This window comes from Protopterus annectens, chromosome 3.part0, assembly GCF_019279795.1.
Source record: "Protopterus annectens isolate FY-2018-M chromosome 3.part0, PAN1.0, whole genome shotgun sequence".
Taxonomy (NCBI): domain Eukaryota; kingdom Metazoa; phylum Chordata; order Ceratodontiformes; family Protopteridae; genus Protopterus; species Protopterus annectens.
The window spans coordinates 551,858,154-551,876,367 of NC_056731.1; positions in this window are offsets into that span (position 1 = coordinate 551,858,154).

An 18,214-nucleotide genomic window follows, 5' to 3' on the forward strand; every position below is an offset into this window, starting at 1 on the left:
AGTTGCGAAAGCGCTCACCCTCTGTTCCTTTTAATAAAAGTAATTGTGGTTAGTTTAGTGTGTAGCTTTGGTGCCTTATTTTTACTTTTAGTTTGTATTCTCCTTTGTTGTGATAGTTGGGAAAGAAGACTGGCAGATTAATGGACTGGCTGATATTAGATTCGGAAGCAACCTGAGGGAGAAAAGAGGGATTGGTCCTGAGGTAGACTCTATCCTTGTGGAAGGTTAGATACGGGGGTTTGACACAAAGGGCCTGAATTTCAGAAACTCCTCTAGCAGAGGTGATGGCGACGAGAAAGGTAGTCTTCCAAGACAAATACTTGAGTTCCACTGAAGCTGCAGGCTCAAAGGGGGGAGCTGTCAAAGCCTGAAGCACTAACGACAAATCCCATGGAGGTACCACTTCCTTTACCGGAGGTCTGAGCAGGAAGGTGCCCTTCAGGAAGGTCTTGCACAGCTTTAAAGTGATCAAGGGATGCAGATCATGTCCGACATGGTAGTGAGAGATAGCTGCTAGTTGAACCTTGACAGTGGAACAGCTAAGCTCCCTGGTGAAATAATCCTGATAAGAAGTCTAGCACCATGGGTAAAGGAGCTGTGAAGGGATCCAAGTTTTGACGTTCTGCCCAGATAGAGAAGCCAAGCTGTGAGCTTGAGGCTGTCCAGGTTTGGGGTAGGGAGACCCAGAGGGTGGGAGATCAGCTCCGGGAGGGGATCTAGAATCCAAGGAGGATTCACCAGACGAGACCAAAGGTAAGGAAACCAGGTCTGACGAGGCCAGAATGGGGCAATGAGGATAATCCTGCTCCCCAACCGACTGGTTTCTGTAGAAACTTTAGCATCAGGGGGAGAGGTGGATAAGCATAAAGCAGACCGGGAGGCCAAACATGCACCAGAGCGTCTCTCTGGGATTCCCCGACTTGGGGAATTAAAGCGAAATAGCTGTTGCATTTGGTGTTTAAGGGAGAGGTGAAAAGATCGCAACAGGGCTGCCCCCATTTGGCAAAAATCTGATTCGCTACATGCGGATTGAGAGACCACTCATAAGGGGAAAGGATGGTGCGACTGAGTTTGTCCGCCAGGATGTTGGACCATCCCAAAATGTGCGTTGCAATGAGAAAACGGTTGGTGGAGATCGCCCATTCCCACACTCTCATGGCCTCTCGACAGAGCGGGTAAGACCTGGTTCCCCCTTGTTTGTTGATGTACCGACATGTTGTCCATCTGGATCGCAATTGTCCCTACAGGGAGAAGCTCCTAAAGTGCTTGCAACGCTAACAGCACTGCCCTCATCTCTAGGACACTGATATGCAAAGAGGTCTCCGTATCGTTCCACGTGCCTTGGACAGTCCTGCCCGAAGAGTGCCCCCACCCGAGGCGAAAGGCGTCCGTGGTCACCGTGGCCAGGGGAGGGGCCATAGATAAGGGGCATCCCGTGTGGAGATCCGGAGATTGCAGCCACCACATGAGAGCCCTCTTGCAAGCCCTGCTGAGGGAAATGGGATGACTCAGAGTGTAGTGAAGAAAAGACCACTGGACTTGGAGGGTCCACTGTAAGACCCTCATGTTCAGACGTGCCATAGGTAACAAGCTGATTGCCGCTGCCATTGAGCCTAGAGCCCTCAGGACCAACTCCGCCAGAGGAGAAGAAGATAGGATGGCCCGCTCATGAAACCTCAGGGTTCGAAGTCTCTCTGGGGTTAAGAAGGCTACAAGATTGATTGTGTTTAACCTGGCCCCGATGAAATCTATGACTCTGGTTGGGGTGAGAGCAGATTTGTCCATATTTATTGTGATCCCTAGCCAGGGAGCAAGGCGAAGAAAATAATTCCTGGCTGTACAGAGTAGATGCCTTGTCGAGGCGGTCAGGTGCCAGTCGTCCAGGTATAGGAAAAACTGTATTCCCTGGAGCCTCAGGTGGGCTGCTATCACTGCTAACACTTTGGTAAACATCCTGGGGGCTGAGGTGAGACCAAAGGGGAGAGCCCTGAATTGGTAATGACTGGCCCCTAGCCTGAAGCGGAGAAACCTCCTGGATCGTCTGTCCATTAGAATATGATAGTACGCATCCTTGAGGTCTATCGAGCACATCCAATCGTTCTCCCGTAATAGGGGGATAATAGACTGAAGAGTGACCATCCGGAACTTTTCTTTGGTTACTGAAAGGTTCAAAAGGGAGAGATCGAGGATTGGTCTCAAGTCCCCCGTCTTTTTTGGCACCAAAAAGAACCTGGAGTAAAAACCTGATCCGAGCTGGTCTGGGGGGGGGGGGACATATTGGATGGCTCTTTTTTCTAGGAGCTGCTGGATTTCCACAGCTGCGACCTCCCTCTGATCGGGTGGGACATCGGGGAGGTATTTGGGGAAGAGAGGAGGGCAAGAGAAGGGGATCTGGTAACCTCTGGATATAATGCGAAGCACCCAGCGGTCTGTCGTGATGGACTCCCAAGCTGCCAGGTGCCTCGAGAAATGCCCCCCCGGCTGCCTCTAGAGTGGAGCAGTCGGGCAACCCTTCAGGGCTGTTGCATGGGCTGGTCAGAGAAAGGTTCTCTGGACCCAAAGTTCTTCGGGCCCCCTCTGACTCTAGGGTGGCGTCCTCCCTGTCCTCCTCTGCCGATGAAGGACTGAGGGTCCGGAGCGGACTGGGACTGTTGCGACTTCCGGAACCACATCTTCTTCTGTCCCTTTTGGTTCTTGGAGAAGGACCTCTAGGGAGCAGAGAAGCGGACTCTGACGGCAGACAACGTCTTCCCATCCTTTTCGCTCTGGACCAAGGTGTCGCGAACGGTCTTCCCAAATAGGGCAGAACCATCAAAAGGGGCATTTGCGAAAGACGCCTTGAAGGGTTCCACGAAATCACAATGCCAGAGCCAGGCCTGACGCCTCATGACGAGACCTGTTCCTCTGGCTCTAGCGGCTCCTTCCGTGGCATGAGATAGTAGCCGCATAGAGGTATTGGAAATGGACCTAAGAGTGGCCATACGGGTGGAGTACAACTGTTTGTCCTCCGCCGACATGGACTCCGGGGGCGACGCAGCGTATTCCTTAATAAGATCCCACTGCAGCCGAATAACATGTGCCATGTAGTTCAGTGACCTCACCGAGAAGGACGCTGAACTAAACACCCACTTCCCTAAGCGGTACATCGCTCGGGACTCCTTACCCGGGGTGTGGACCGAGGGGCTCTCCTGAGCTAGTTCCCTCTTAGTGGCCGCTGCCATCAACATGGCATCTATGGGGGGAACCTTGCTCCAATTGGGCCTGTCGGCAGGGGGACTGAGGATCCTGTCGGGGTGCTTCGGGACTGGCTCCACAGTGTCAGGCTCCTTCCATGCCCTGGTGGTAATCGGGTCCACCAGGGGGTCGGCCGGAGGAGACACCCAAGAGGTAGAAGGGCCTGCTTCAAATGTCTCCAGGAACACAGATTCGTCTGAGGTCAGCTTTGGGGCAGACCACCCCCCTCTTATCCTGAGCATTTCCATTATGTCCCCAAAGGGGACATCCTCGGGGGGCGACCTTGGGGAGCCTTCCCCCTCCTCCAAATCCGTGTCTTCAGTCAAGGACTCAGGGGAGTCCAAGTGCCTCCTCTTGCACTTCCGCTTGTGGGGTATACTCGGGGGGCTGTCCGAGGAGGCCTCACCAGCAACATCCTGTTCCAAGAGAATGACCTGGGACATTGAAGCAGGCTGTCCCTGGGGCCGGGTGATGGAACTCAGACCCAACAGAGAAGGAGTGCAGGGCGGAGCTGTTGCAAGGACTGGGGGCCTGGAAGCAGTCGACAGAGCCCTCTCCACCACGTCGAACACAGAGGGAGAGCCGCGCTCTCTGGGATCCGAGAGCGGGCCCTCACTCGGATCAGACAGGCGGATCGGGGCCGGCGCCGAACCAATCGGATCCGACGGCCCAGTATGCTCCGACCTGGACGGCGCCGAAGGCATACTGAAACCCTCAGATCCAAAGCTCAGCCCTCGGCTCAGAGAGCTCAGATCCGACAAAAACAGACCTGACAGGCTCGAGGGAAGAGTCGGTGCCGAAGTACCCGAGACTGTCGGCACCGACCCACCCCCCAGTTCCAAGGCTGCCTGTTTCCGAACCCGGGAAGCGGGACGGAGAAGGAGCTATTGGGGCAAAGAAAGGGGTCTAGCTCCCCCCCGGAGGGGGGAGAGGCAGGAGCACTCCCATCTGCAGTTGGGCCTGGAGGAATCTTCGCATCATCCGGTCCAAATCTGCGTCGGAAAGGCTGCAAGTAGATCTCGATGAGGCCACCAAGGTGGGACGTGAGTGCCGCCTCGATGACCTCGAAGGAGATCAGGTCTCCTCCTCCTCAGGGCCCGGTGAAAAACAGGGGGACCGGATCCGAGAAGGAGGAGACCGGGAAGCCCTGGTGGGAGAAGACTGCTTAGCCGGGGGAGCCGAAGCAGAGGCCTCGGCCCTCCACTTGTGGTGCTTCTCCCTTATCTTGTCTTTCCTGGCCTCCCTCTCCTCCGGGCCTACAGAGGGAGGTTGTGTCCCAGCCGGGGGGAGAGAGGCAGGAGTGGCCACCGCTGAAGCCGCGGTGGTAGCCACGGTAGGACCGGAGGCCGAATCTGGGGGCAAAAGACCCACCAGGATCAGCTTGGATCTCCGGTCCTTAAGTGCCCTGGGGTTGAATGCCGTGCAGATGGAATACCCAGAGGTAAGGTGTCCAACCCCAAGGCACAGAACACACTGAGTGTGGCCATCAGCTGGTGAACGCTTATTGCCACACTCGGTGCACTTGGAAAAGATAGGTTTTGGGGCCTCCAACATTTTAAACTAAGGAGGACACACATGCTACGCCCCAACACATGCACACAGACCCTAACAAACCAGCGACGGTGAGGGAGGGAAAAAATTATAACTAAAGAGTAGTTTAAACTAAGGTTAACAGGTAAAGGGTCTAAACACACGGCACTCACACTAAAGATGAAGAAAAAACAGAAACATTTTTCTAACTTTCTCACAAGAAAATCGCTAAGCACGGAGCTCGAAAGTGCAGCTGCTTTCAACAAGCACGGCAAACTAGATCTGAGGTCAGTCAGGGTTGGCAGGGGTTTATGGGTAGAGGGAGGAGCTAGGAGCTCAGATCTAAGCTGTTGAAAACTGCCGGCTTGGATCCAAAGTCGGATCCAATACCCACAGGTTGCTGCAAAAATGAAGTTAACTACTTCAGATTAATATTTATATTTTAATCAGTATGAAATAGTCTCTTGAAACGTATACAATTTTTTAAATTAAATATATAAATTTCTTAAATCATACTATATTTCATTATATATACAATTTCTTATATTATGTGTTTTAACCCATGTATACATTTAACAAAGTCAAGTTACTAAAACACTAAGTAAGCCGATGCTACCATCTAGTGGTAAAATCTGATATGGTTAAAGAATTGTAAAAAGTTTTTGGCACCCTTTTTTTCATATTTAAATGGTCAAGTAATGACATTAGATATGTCTGAAGAAGGGTTTGGAAGTAACCCAAAAGCGCTAACTGTTTTTAACCTTTGTGTTGAATAAAAGACTACAAATTGAAGAGCTGTGGTGGTACCTGACGTATTTTTTTCAGGATATTGTTGCATTTTTGCTTATGCTGTAGGTACCTTTGCCCTCAAACTGCTTTTGGATTTACTGATTATTTTTACAGGATAAAGCCCAGGGCTTTAACTCAGTCATTTCCCTATGCAAGCATGGGAAAAAGCACACTTTTTTTTATTTTGTCATGCTCTCTTAACCAGACCTTTCCTCTCTCTCTTTAACAATGCAGTGTCTACATTTCTTAAAACTGAAAAAGGAAAAAAGAGAGAAGGGAGGAAAAGAAGAAAAAAAAAACATAAGCACCTGTTTATTTTAGTATCCCCATTACATTTTAAAAAATGAGAACTTTACCTCATAGCTTGCCAAGAAAGTCATGCAACATTCAAATAGTACCATTAAGAAAAAAAAGAAATGTGTTTTACTTAGTTAACTTTCTCCTTCCTCTTCCCCCTCTCCAAAGTAGTTCTTTGAAGATTAATGACGACGTAGGGCATGTTTTATAGTCCTCTACAAGTTTAAAGTCCAGAAAAATCCAATATTTCCAAATCCTCTTGTTCTGCCATGTTTCAAAAGTATAATTATTGCTATTTATTCCCCACATTTGTCAGTTTATTTCCGAACATTAATAACATGAAGCAGGGTATATGCTTTAAAGTCCCCTACAAGTTTAACAAAAGTCCAAGGTAGTCTATTTTCAGATTTTCTTGTTCTGTCATGTTTCACAAATATAATTATTGTTTTATCATCCCACATTTGTCAATTTCCAACTTACTAGCTTTAATCCTGTTCATCTCTATCTCCCAAATCCTGTCTCTGTTTCACTTCCATTTTCATTGATTCTTCTAGTCGACTATGTTTTCTTCATTCTCTCAGGCATTTTTCTTTGGAAAAGATTTAATGGGCTCAGTCTCTCTGCAGTCCTTTTCATAAGAACAGCACAACCTCCTTCTGTTCACAGCTCACCCTTTGTTGGGCAAACTTTTGTATTTCCTCCTTAGCATGCACTTCATCAAAAAGTGATTTTGTCCCTCTAGGGAAACACACTTTAAAGATGGCGAAGGACAGCAGTTTGAATCTCACTCCTGCTTCTCAACATTCCATAAATAATTAAATATATTTAGTCCTCTCCTGCCTGGTGTACAATGAGTAAGTCCACAAACACACTACTGTCTCTGATTTTTAGCACTTTGTCCTTCTGCCACAGTTTTGTCAGAATCAACTATTTCTGCCAATAAGATTACATCTTTACTATTAAAGGTGGTTGTTTTCTAGTAACCAGATTTGGAGCATACACAAAATGTCCCCTTTCAATTAATTCCTGTTGTGGAATACCAGTCCAGTTGCTTATTTGTGCTTTCATAAAACTAATACAGTCTGTTCCTTCCAGCTTCTCTGGTACAGCATAAAATATCAGGTTTTCCTTTCATGCTCTGTCCTCTAGTTCTATCATTTTTTAAACATCTCTTCTTATGCAATCTCATATTCAGCCAACCTTTTCTTCATTTCAACCTCTGAGTTTTGCAGTTCTGTCACCTTATCTGAATAGCTGTTTAAAGCTTCTTCCATTTTTTCCCAGCTTTTTATTGTTTGTATTGATATACTCCATCAGTGTTTCATTTATTTTAACCAGGTTTTTGTGCATCTGCTTTATACTTTCCTCTAGGTTAGTGGAAGTCACACCTGGAACTTTCACTGTTTCTTGTTGAACAACAAGTTTAGCACTTGTCCCAGTCTATTTCTTTCTCACTTTTTGTAGCCGATTTTCCTCCAGGTCCTTTATATTTCTTTTTTCCTGGCATCCAGGTAGTGCGCTTCCTAGCCAGTTACTGAAATTTACCCAGAAATCTAGGTCTACTGGCCTCCCTTGCTAACTTTCTGTTTTCAGATTGGGAGAGCCAGAATTAAGCTGTTACTCAATGTGCAGCCATCTTGGAAGTTGAATCTACTTTTGTTCTTGGGTCCCAATGAATTTGGTGTAATCTAAGCTGACCATTGTCTCGGTCCTTACCATCAGAGTAGTCCTATGAACACTTCAGCATGTCATTTTGCATTAAGAAATTAAAAAGAACTTTTGAGTTCAAATTAAATGAACTGACCATGGTAGGAGGGTATCCTACAGCTCTTGGATTCATAGCTTCTTGCATAGCCACAGATGCAGTTGTCAAACACCACATAAAAACACAGATCTGTCAGATCTATGTTGAGTTGCTAGTTTCAGGATGTGTGTATGGTATAGGGGGATGAACAACTGATTACTACCCAAATTACTTGGGTTCAATTACCTGTCCAATCACTGGAACAGCTAACAGAGTGGAGAGGAATGAGGAGACAAAAATCAGCTCACCTCTTTTGGGGGAGGGGTGAGTGATGAAACGTGGAAGGAGGCTGAAAAAGGTTGGCCATTGTCTGTTGAAGGCTGGGATTGGAAAGTGGGACATCAAATAGCTTGGCTAAATATGTGGGCATGAATACAGATGCTCATTCCTGAAAGGAACAAGGAGGCATTCACCAACAATGCTTCATTGCATGCAGCTAGTCTTGTAGGGTGTAGAGGTTCCACACAGACACACACCAGCTTACTGGAAAAGGTATGACATTCCTTGCCTGTCTTCAGTACAAGCTGGGTCATAGGACATTGATATCAGAGCTAACAATGAATGCTGCTTCTGCATGACAGGGAGGTGATAATCACCTTAAATGGGGACTTGTGGTAACCCTGGAGAATGGATGGCAGTATGAGAACAAAGAGAGGGACAAGAATCAACAGTGGTAGCTGACCCTGCATGTTATGACAGCTTAGCCATTAGAAAGACATAGAGCTGTTGAGAAAACTGAGTGTTGGGGGGATCTTGCAGATCAACCATGTTCTTTCAGGAGGAGGAGATGGTGTTAGACTTACTCTGGTAGTTCAGCTTTATGGAAGAGTAGCATCCCAGATTCAGAGGATTACCTATAGATGCCTCAAACTGTCAATGGAGATACAGATTCTTGAGCAGCTACTATTCTTGTAACAAATCAGCGTCAACGATATTTTGGCAGTCTAGATGCCAAGGAAAGCTTTTCTCAGTTTGCTGCAGCCAAAATATGCTAATACATACAAGAGGCACCAATGTTGTCATATTTCAACAATTATACTATATTATTGTTATGCAGCTTTCAGACGCACCACGGACCTTATATGGATTAGACTGCTCTACTGCACTGTTATTGTCTGGTCTTAAAGACTTGGAAGTGAACCTTAAATGGAAATGTAATTTTATAAGCAGTAAACTTTCCTGGCCCTCATAATTTTGTATGTGTGGCATACAAATGGAAACTAGGTGCAACAGTATTCTGGGTCATAATCCAAAAATGAGTTCACAAAATATAGGCATCCTTTTGCACTGTAGAGAATGCATAGCTTTGTTTCTTCTGAAAAGTTCCACAGGAATCAGCCTATTGGACTGACTTCTTACTCCCCTTGAATCAGCACCTGATGAATATTTCTCCTCCAACTCCTTTGATCAAAAAGGTGTTTCAAAATAACAGTGCAAATCTCATTTTCATTTTCCATATTAACGTACTCCTTGGGAGTCATTTTTGCTTCAAGTGATGCCTACCACCCATATGGAAACAACACCACAGGAAACTATGCTGATTCACCATTAGGAAGATTTCTTTACTTTTGAGTACCTTAAATTATCACTTAAGACATAGGCAGTCATTAATAGAAAAAAAAAAACATGCAATATTAACATTTTTATTTAATTTACAAACCTTTTCTTTCTTTATAACTTATCAGCCCATCACTATATGAATTGCTCAATTCCTTCCTTCTCTTAAACCATACTCCTCCTGAACATTATTTTGTATGTATTGTTCCCACAAATTCCATTTATTTCTTTGTAATTTACTCATTCCCTTTTCTATAGGTCCCCTTTCAGTTCTTTTATCTCTTTTGCAATATTCAATACTTCAAATACCATTACTTTAGACTTTGATTTCCATTACCTAGTAATTGTTTCTTTGAAAGCCAAGAACAATAAACTTAAGGTCTTACTATGTGTTGACAATTCAAGTCCAAGCTCAAAAGAATAATTTCTTTAGTTATGGCAATTTGCTCACCTGATATTTCTGACAGAGTACTATGTAGGGATTTTTTTTAAAAATCTGCAAACTCATTACACTCCCACAAAACATGCTCCCAGTAACCTCTTTCTTCCTCATCACACATCTAACAGTTGTTATCTACCTCCAGAAAAAAGTATTTGAAGTATGGCTGAGGTATAAAAATGCCTATGGAAACCTTTCCAAGCAAAAATAACTAAACATTCTACACTTACTTGCATATTTGGGAGACATACATTTGTCCAACTGTTATCTTATAAACTGCTATTCCAGTCTCTCTTCCCAATCTTTTCTAACCTCCTCCAACTGATTTTATAGTTATCATGCAAGATTTTATACAGCCTACTAATTAGCCCTTTTTAACAGCAGCCTATGTTGCTAGATTCCACTAAAAACTCTACCAGAACAATTCTTTCACTTAGGACTCCCCCCATCCTTTTCTCTGTGCATGTACTCTGGTAACAATCCCTAGTAGGGAAGGCATTTTATCAGCCCTTAATGCAATCTCTAACCTGCAATCCAAATGTCTACTTGGCCTCATCTCACTGTAGTACCCTTTCTCTATCTAGTTGTTTGTACATTCTTTCCTTTGTCAGTTTTCTCCAGAAAATCCCAGCCCTCTTTTGCCTATTTTCTTTACCCTTACTTGCAATCATCCCTAGTGCCAAAACCTTTTTTTCCATTCCACACTGGGTTAGTTCTTAGAATACTTTCTGCAAGTTTATGTATATATTTGTATGCTTGTTATTATTCTCCATAAGGATCTGAATCCAAAATCCCACTCTTCTTTCTTGAACTTCTCCCTGCTTCATCATCATATTTCCACTTTTAACGACAACATTCTGCTTGTGTTATGTATGCAAGCCTTAACTGTGCATTTCTAAAATAGCCCTAAAAATATCAACTAATCCTAAACCACCTTGTTCTATTAGGAAGATCAATTTAGTTCACTTATCTCTTGCCCTCTTTCCCTCCTAAATAAATTTATTAAAACTCTATTAATTACTGTCCACAACTTCTCCTCTGATAGATAAAAGTATACCTGAGCAGTACATAAAACTAAAGGGATTTTAAAAAATTCAGTTCTTGTTATCTTACTATCCATATCCATAAAATAAGAGCTTCTAGTTTTTCAGTTTTTGTATTATCTTTAGTTTAGTCTCTTCCCATGTATCCTTAGCTGCCATACCAGAAGACTTTTAAATAAGAGTATTGCTGAACCAATTCTTGTGTGGGTACAAAATTTACAGCCTTTGTTTTATCATTAATTTTATATTCTGAAAAGACTTGAAATGGTCTCAAAATGTTTCATAACATGTAGATGTCCTTTTCTGGGCTTATCAAGTACAAAATAATATCATCTGCAAGTAAAGCCAACTTTTTTGATTGCCAGACAATTGTTTTCATGAGTGCCTAGTTTCTTTGCCAATGGCTCTAAATATAATGCAAATAAAGTAGAAAAAAGGACACTTATGTCGGATTCCCTTGTTCAAACACAACTTAAGAGAGGAACACTCTCACTACAATAAACATGACTAGTCAGTCTGTAGTTGTCTCCGTGGTGAGATCTATCATGTGCTCTTGTTATCGGGTGCTTCTTTGGGGCAAACCACCAAGATGAAAATATTTCTCTTCTTTCCTGAAGGATGAAAAATAAAAGTAAAAGCCCCAAGTGGTAAAAGCTAAACCAATCTAGGGGAGCTGAGAGGCCCCAGCCAAGATTAACAAAACAAATGCTACTCCCTTTAGCATTTGTTCTGTTTGCCCCAGCTAGGACGAACAGAACAAATGCAAAAGGGAGTAGAAAGCAGGATGTGGCTCAGGAAGAGAGTGAACCTTAGTTTCTATCCAGAAGTTCAAAGGTTTTGTATTCCATCCCTCCAAATCTTCGAAAGTCACCTTGAATTAGTATTCTTTTAAAGATGCCTTATTTGGATTGGATTCTACCACAGAGATGACTACAGACCAATTTAAAGCCCAGAATCTGGGAACACAGTTGTGGTAAGGGAAAGACCCACTAAACTGGAAGAATTCTGAAAACCTTATGCAAATTAGTAGTAAGGAAGCACAAAACCAATCTGGGAGTTTCAATTACAGCCAATTAAAAAGGCTAATTCTAAAAACCATGAACAAATTAGTAATGAGGAAGCACAACCAATAGGGAAGCTTCAGTTATGCCAAATTCAATGGCTATTATGAAAACCAATCACACCCGTTCCTCCCATTCTCCTTTGTTGAAATTAGGATACAAGAGCAATGCTTTATGAGTTCATAGGTTGGTACTAGGCTATCTACCCGAAGGCATTTATAAGCCTAGCCAGAATGTGTTGACTTTCGCCGCCCCCTTAGCTTAGTTCCCTGTCCTCTGTCCAGCAGAGCCACTGAAGTGATCCCAGAGGTAAACTTTGTTTCCCATCCACTCATCAAGGTTTCTTTTGAAGAGTGTTAGCGAGGAGCTCTGACTAATGTAGATTGGGATCTTGTTCCAAAGCATGGGAAGTTCTCTGGGACAGGAATCTATCCCTCCAGCATGTCCTATTTATTGTTGTGGTGAGGTTTAGATCCCTAGAGCGTGTGGCTTGAGAGAATAAGGTTTTCTTTAGGTGGCGCATGTCCATCAATTCTGGGTTGGACATGGGCTTGTATGTCAGGCACCTCTGAGTAGGTGGTATGCAACCAAGTATAACTGGAGTTTCTTCAGTCGAGCTGCATAGGGCATCTGTTTGAGGCCAGTGATCCTCTTGGTGAGGTACTTCTGTGGTCTTTCCAGCTGTTGCAGGTGTCTTGTAAGGTACATCCCAAATGGGGCGTTGTACTCTATGATGGGTCTGATGAGTGATGAGTAGAGGGGCACAATGACCTCTTTTGATCTGGATGCAAACCCTTTTGTGATTAGGTGAGCCACGTAGAAGGATTTTCTAACCACTTTGGCAATGTGATTATCAAAGGTGAGATTACTATCTACTTGGGTTCCCAGATCCCTTATTACGTCTTCTGTATTTAGGGACTACCACTTATGTGGTAGTTTGTGGGTACTTTGTTTTCCCAAAGGGGATGACTATGCACGTTTTTGCATTTAACTTGAGGCCATGACTTTGACACCAGGTATCAGTCTCAGTGAGACCCTTTTGGAGGATATGTGTCAGCCGGAGAGTCAGTTCTAGCCCCTAGTTTGCAGTAGTCTGCGAACTTGGTCAGCCATAGTCCTCCTGTGCTTGCCTGTACCTCTGAGAAGTATATGACGAACAGGAGGGATCCTAGGACTGAGCCCTCGGGAACACCACTTGCAATCGGTTTAGAGTCTGACCTAGCTCCCGCAACTCTCACCATGTGGGTTCTGTCCGTGAGCCAGTTGGCAACCCATCTTGTGATGTAGGGGTTTATGTTCAGGCTGGTGGGCTTGTCTATACCAGAATGGGGAATGGTGTTGAAGGCCTTAGCGAGGTCTAGGTAGGCACCACCTTTCCCTCATCTACAGCCTTGGTAACGGTCTCAAAGTCCACCATGTTTAGGAGGCATGATCTGCCCTTAAAGCCAAACTGGGTAGGGTCCAGTGTTTGGAGGTTCCCAATGTCTCTGTTAATCAGTTCCATGATGATGCGTGCCATAGCCTTGCAGACCATTATAGGGTGATAGTTCCCGGGGTCTGTTGTGGCTCCACCTTTGTGGAGCGGAATAACCATTGCTGTACACCACTCTATAGGTATGCAGCCTGTGGAGAGGCTGAGTTTGAACAGTGTGTTTCGGTGAGGGGTTAGTTAGTCTTTGAGCTAGTGTAGGACGCAGCCTGGGACACCATCCGGTCCCATTGATGCTGTGTTTTTGGCTTTGGAGAGGGCTGTTTTAACCTGAGTGTCTGTGATTTCAGTGACTCTACATTCTTCTGGTATGGTTATGGGCCCTTTTGGGGGTGAGAGGGGGGGTGAGGTTTGCACTGAACCTGTCTGCCAAGATGTTGGCAATATCGGTCGGTTCAGTGTATTTTGTGCCATTCTGCACCAACTCCGAGCAGATCTGAGCACTGCCACTTAGATTCTTGACGTAGCTAAAGAATGCCTTGTGGTTATCTTTGAAGTCCTTGGCAATTCTTTCAAAGCTCGCCTTGGATGATTTTATGAGGGATCGTAGTTTCTTGCTGATACTGATCAGGAATGTCTTCCCTTCTTGGGATTTTACTGTTTTCTGTACTAGTTTCCTCTAATTATTGTATAGCATGTTTATGGCAGGAGTCCGCCAGACTGGTTTCCGTTTCTTGGAGGAGTGAGTCTTGGTTTTACTTGGGATGGCACGATCCATGCATTCTTGTAGCTGCCCGTAGAATACATTAGTAAAGGATTTTGCAGCTTGGTCAGTATTATCCTTCAGCATGGGGGCTTTGAAACTTTCCACCTCGGTCTTAAGTAACGTGAAGCTTGCTTTTGAAAAGTTTTTCACAGTGTTTTTTTTGTCCGGGGGTGGGGGCAGAATATGGATATCCAAAGTGATTTGTTTATGGTCAGATCTAACCAGTGAGTGGTTGACCTCTGGTGTGGAACACCGGTCGCCCATGCTGGTAATGACCAGGTCCAATACGTCACCTCTGGTGGGAGTGTTGACCAGTTGACCAGTTGAACCAGGGCGTTTGAGTTTATAAATTCTAGGAAAAGTTGGGCAAGGGAGTTAGTACTTGAGTAGTTCTCCCAGTTAATGTTTGGGTAATTGAAATCACCCAATATTAGGGTGTTTGGTAGGACCTTTATGTTTCCCAGTGTTTCCAGAAACATGGAATGGGGGTCCTCGGACATGGTAGGTGATCTGTAGCAAGCTACAATTTGAACTGCAGTTTTGCCCATTGTTAGTTGCACGTGGATGACCTCTGAAGCATCATGCTGTGCCATTAACCTGGAGGTGTGGGTATCCTTGATGAATATGGATACGCCCCCCGCCTTTTGTATTTCGGTTTGGGTTCTGTGGCTGAAATGTACTGTACGAGTTGTAGCCTAGTAGTGCTGGGTTGCTCTCTGGAGCCTTAAACCAGGTTTCTGTTACTGCACATATATCGATTTTTTTCCATACTGAGGAGTGCCTCGAGTGCGTGCATTTTGAGGCTTAGACTTCTGGCAATGAGTAGCATTACCCTCAGTTTTTTGTTACTTGTGCTATTTACGGTGGTGGGTTTTGTCTTTTGAGCCTTACCTAAAAAAGGCACTCTGGGGGTGGCAAGAGCCTTGGCCAGTATTCGAAAGCCTAAGGGTGACACGTGCAATCCGTCTCTAGCGAAGCAGCGTGGCTTGTCGAGCATGTCATCCCAGGTGGACAGACACTGGATCCCCTTTGAAGAAGAAACTTAGCCAATTGTTGAAATAGAGAATTTTTTCTTTATACCATGGTATCATTCCTGGTGAGGGCAGGATGCTACTCAGGGTCAGGGTCATACCGGCCTGGGCTACGTGATCAGGGAGCTCTTCCATGTCTCTCCATGTAGTCCAGGGAGGTATGGCTCAGGTTATACACACCAACATGGACAATGACAAAGTCATGTCTGTACTTGTTCTGGAGTGACCTCAGTGCTTGTGTTATGTGGCGGATCCTGTCACCAGACAAGCAGCTAACAGTAACCTTCTCCTTATTCAGCCTAGTGAGTGGGACGTCAGTGTGCCTGACTATAGAGTCACCTATTACTAGTATGTTGGGTATGTTATTTTGCCTTAAGGGCTGTGATTGCATGGCACACTGGTTTTGTGAAGTATGTGTTTGATGGTTTGTGTTGGGGGGTGGAGGTTGCTTGGATGTTTGCTTTGGAGGTCTCTGTTGGTTTTGCAGATTTTTATTCAGAGCCTCAGGGTATGTTTTCATGTATTTGTGTGTGTTTTTTGCTGGTGCTAGTTTAATGGGTCTAAATAAGACTGGTGGTACAATGCAAGTATTTCCCTTCTCTTCTTGACTGTCTGATCCAGTCTTGGGTTGAGACAGCTTAGCCTCTAGTTTGGTTGTGTAACTGCATCTCTCGCATGTACTAGTGTTTGGTGGTAGGAGGAGGGGGTTGTCTATGTACATGAGGCAGTTGTAACATTGCCTCAAAATGCCCAGATTCACCAGTTGGACTGGACAGTATACCTGAAACTGCCCTTTGGTCATGCCTGGATAGTTACAGTGAACTTTTTTACTGGATGGCTAGTAAGGTCGAATACAGAGCCTTGTCCTTCTGTACAGTACAGGAGGGTCTAGTGCTAGGGTTTTATAAGTGGTTGCTATACGTTTTGAGCAAGTGCTGGGCTGAGAAATGAATGGCTTGAGTGCTTAAGTTGAAAGTTTGTCTAGTTCCAAGGGAAAAATTGAAGAGACTTTGTGGAGCCGGGAATAGTTTTACCCTAGCAAACCGGCGCTGCCCGGTACGCAAAACCGGGCAAATATGGCACTTATAGCCGGGAAATGAAAGATATAGAAATTAGCTCAAAATGGCCAATAAACTACTAATTTCTGGGCTGAAGCCACTCCTCCAGGGACAGATGCTGCTTAAAGCTACCCTCTCTCACAGGTGAACAGAGAAACTTCCATCTATCCAAGTAAGGTATGGGCAAACACAGAGATTTGTAACACAGCCCTGAATTCAGCACTAACCTGAAAACTGGACTAGAGAATATATATTTTTTTTTTTTTTTTTTTTTTTTCCAGAAAATAAAGCAGATACACTCAAAAAATAGTTTAAAAACACAGAAAAGGATACTTATTGTTATATATCGCAGATCAGAGTTGTAGTTAATGCCCCCAGTAATAAAGTAGGAAGAAACACAAATACAGTAAAAGCAGATGAATAAAGTGCAATTTATATATATATATATATATATATATATATATATATATATAAAAATAAATAAACACAATAGAAAATGAACAAACTGACTTAAACAAGATACCCAATTAACCACAAAAAGCTCAAAACTGAGCCCTGTTCCAGCAGTCTTCAATCAGATAAGCAATAGCACACTCCTGCTTACTATGGTGCAGGGGAACCTTCTCCAAAACAAGATGGCCTGGATCAGTGCTCAAGTTATACAAACAAAGCTAGATTCAGCAGGCCTGAAAATGGTCTATGCTACAGCAACAAGGCGCACCAATTTCAGAAAGAAACAGTTCAACTAAGCAGTCACAACAAGCCTGTGACCAGAAATTCCCAGCTCAGAAGAGCAGAATCCAGCCACTCCTCCCACAAGAGTGCAGACCACAAACCTTCTAAATGTAGAATAACTGGCCTGAAGCCCAAGTGCTTAAGCCAGAACTAATACACTTTTAGAATAGTGGACAATGGGCCTTCAATCAACAATTCCCAGCTTAGAATGATGTAAGCTACCTGTCCTGCCACAACAGTGCAGACCACAAACCTTCTTAATGTAAAACAGCCTGTATGAAGCCCAAGTGCTTAAACCAAAAGACTTAGAATAAGTTACAATTTAATCAGGGTACGACCAAGCAGTAATAAATGCAGCAGAATAAATAAAATTTAGTACTTTTAAGAAAAGCAAAGTAAAGTAGGAGAAAACACAAATACAGTAAAAGCAAATGAATAAAGTGCAACAATTCTTTTTTAAGTGCAAGAAGAGAGGAAGGAAAAACCTATGCGGGCTGGCCTTCTCATAATTAGTTATAATTATTATATATAATATAATTATTATAATAATAATATAATTATAATATAATTATTATAGTCATAATTATTATAAGTTTTTCTTGATCTGAAAGACTATATAACAAAAGTGATAATCCAAATAAAACTTCTTTAAATGAATACTGACACAGGGTGACTTATTTTGAAGATTTGAGGTATCTAACACAAAAACTTCGGAACTTCTTGACAGAAGCTAAGCTTCATTTTCCTTCCTGAAGCACAACCTGCTCTCGAGCTACTCCTTTTAGCATTTGTTCACATAAATGCAGCAGACTAAGTAAGATAGGCAAGACATACATGATATATGCTGTGAATTTACATGATATATGCTGTAAATTCTGAAAAGTGTTCTCAATTAAAGGAATATAAGGTGCATAATTTTTGTCCGTGAAGATAAAGATTAACTTGGTAACAAAAGTAACTGTTTAATAAAACAAGTAAAATATTTTTCAGTGTAATGGACAATGTTTACTATCTCACAGATATTCAACTAGCAAGGTGCTCAATTTCTTTAGAAACCAGTTTAACATTTTATTTTCTTTTTACCAATGTAAAAAGAATGTCTGTATTGCAAATTTGGAAAGTTGTAAGTATTCCTTCACACTTGTTTTCTCACAACTCATTCAATTATACTGTCACCTCTGTACCTCTCTAAAATGTTATTTGCACTTCTCAAAGTATGGTATGGATCTAGGATCAGCAGCAGACAGGAGAAAAATTACCAGATGGGAAAGGCAGAATTTGCCCTACTTTAAATCTGCATGCTCTTTGCTGTTACAAAAGAAAATTGTAATTGTCGATCAAGACAATGAATATCAGACATGGGTATCTAGTATGGTTTTGCTGATAAAAGGGAAATCTGGACTTAACTGCGCAATGAGGACAACATACACACAATTTAATT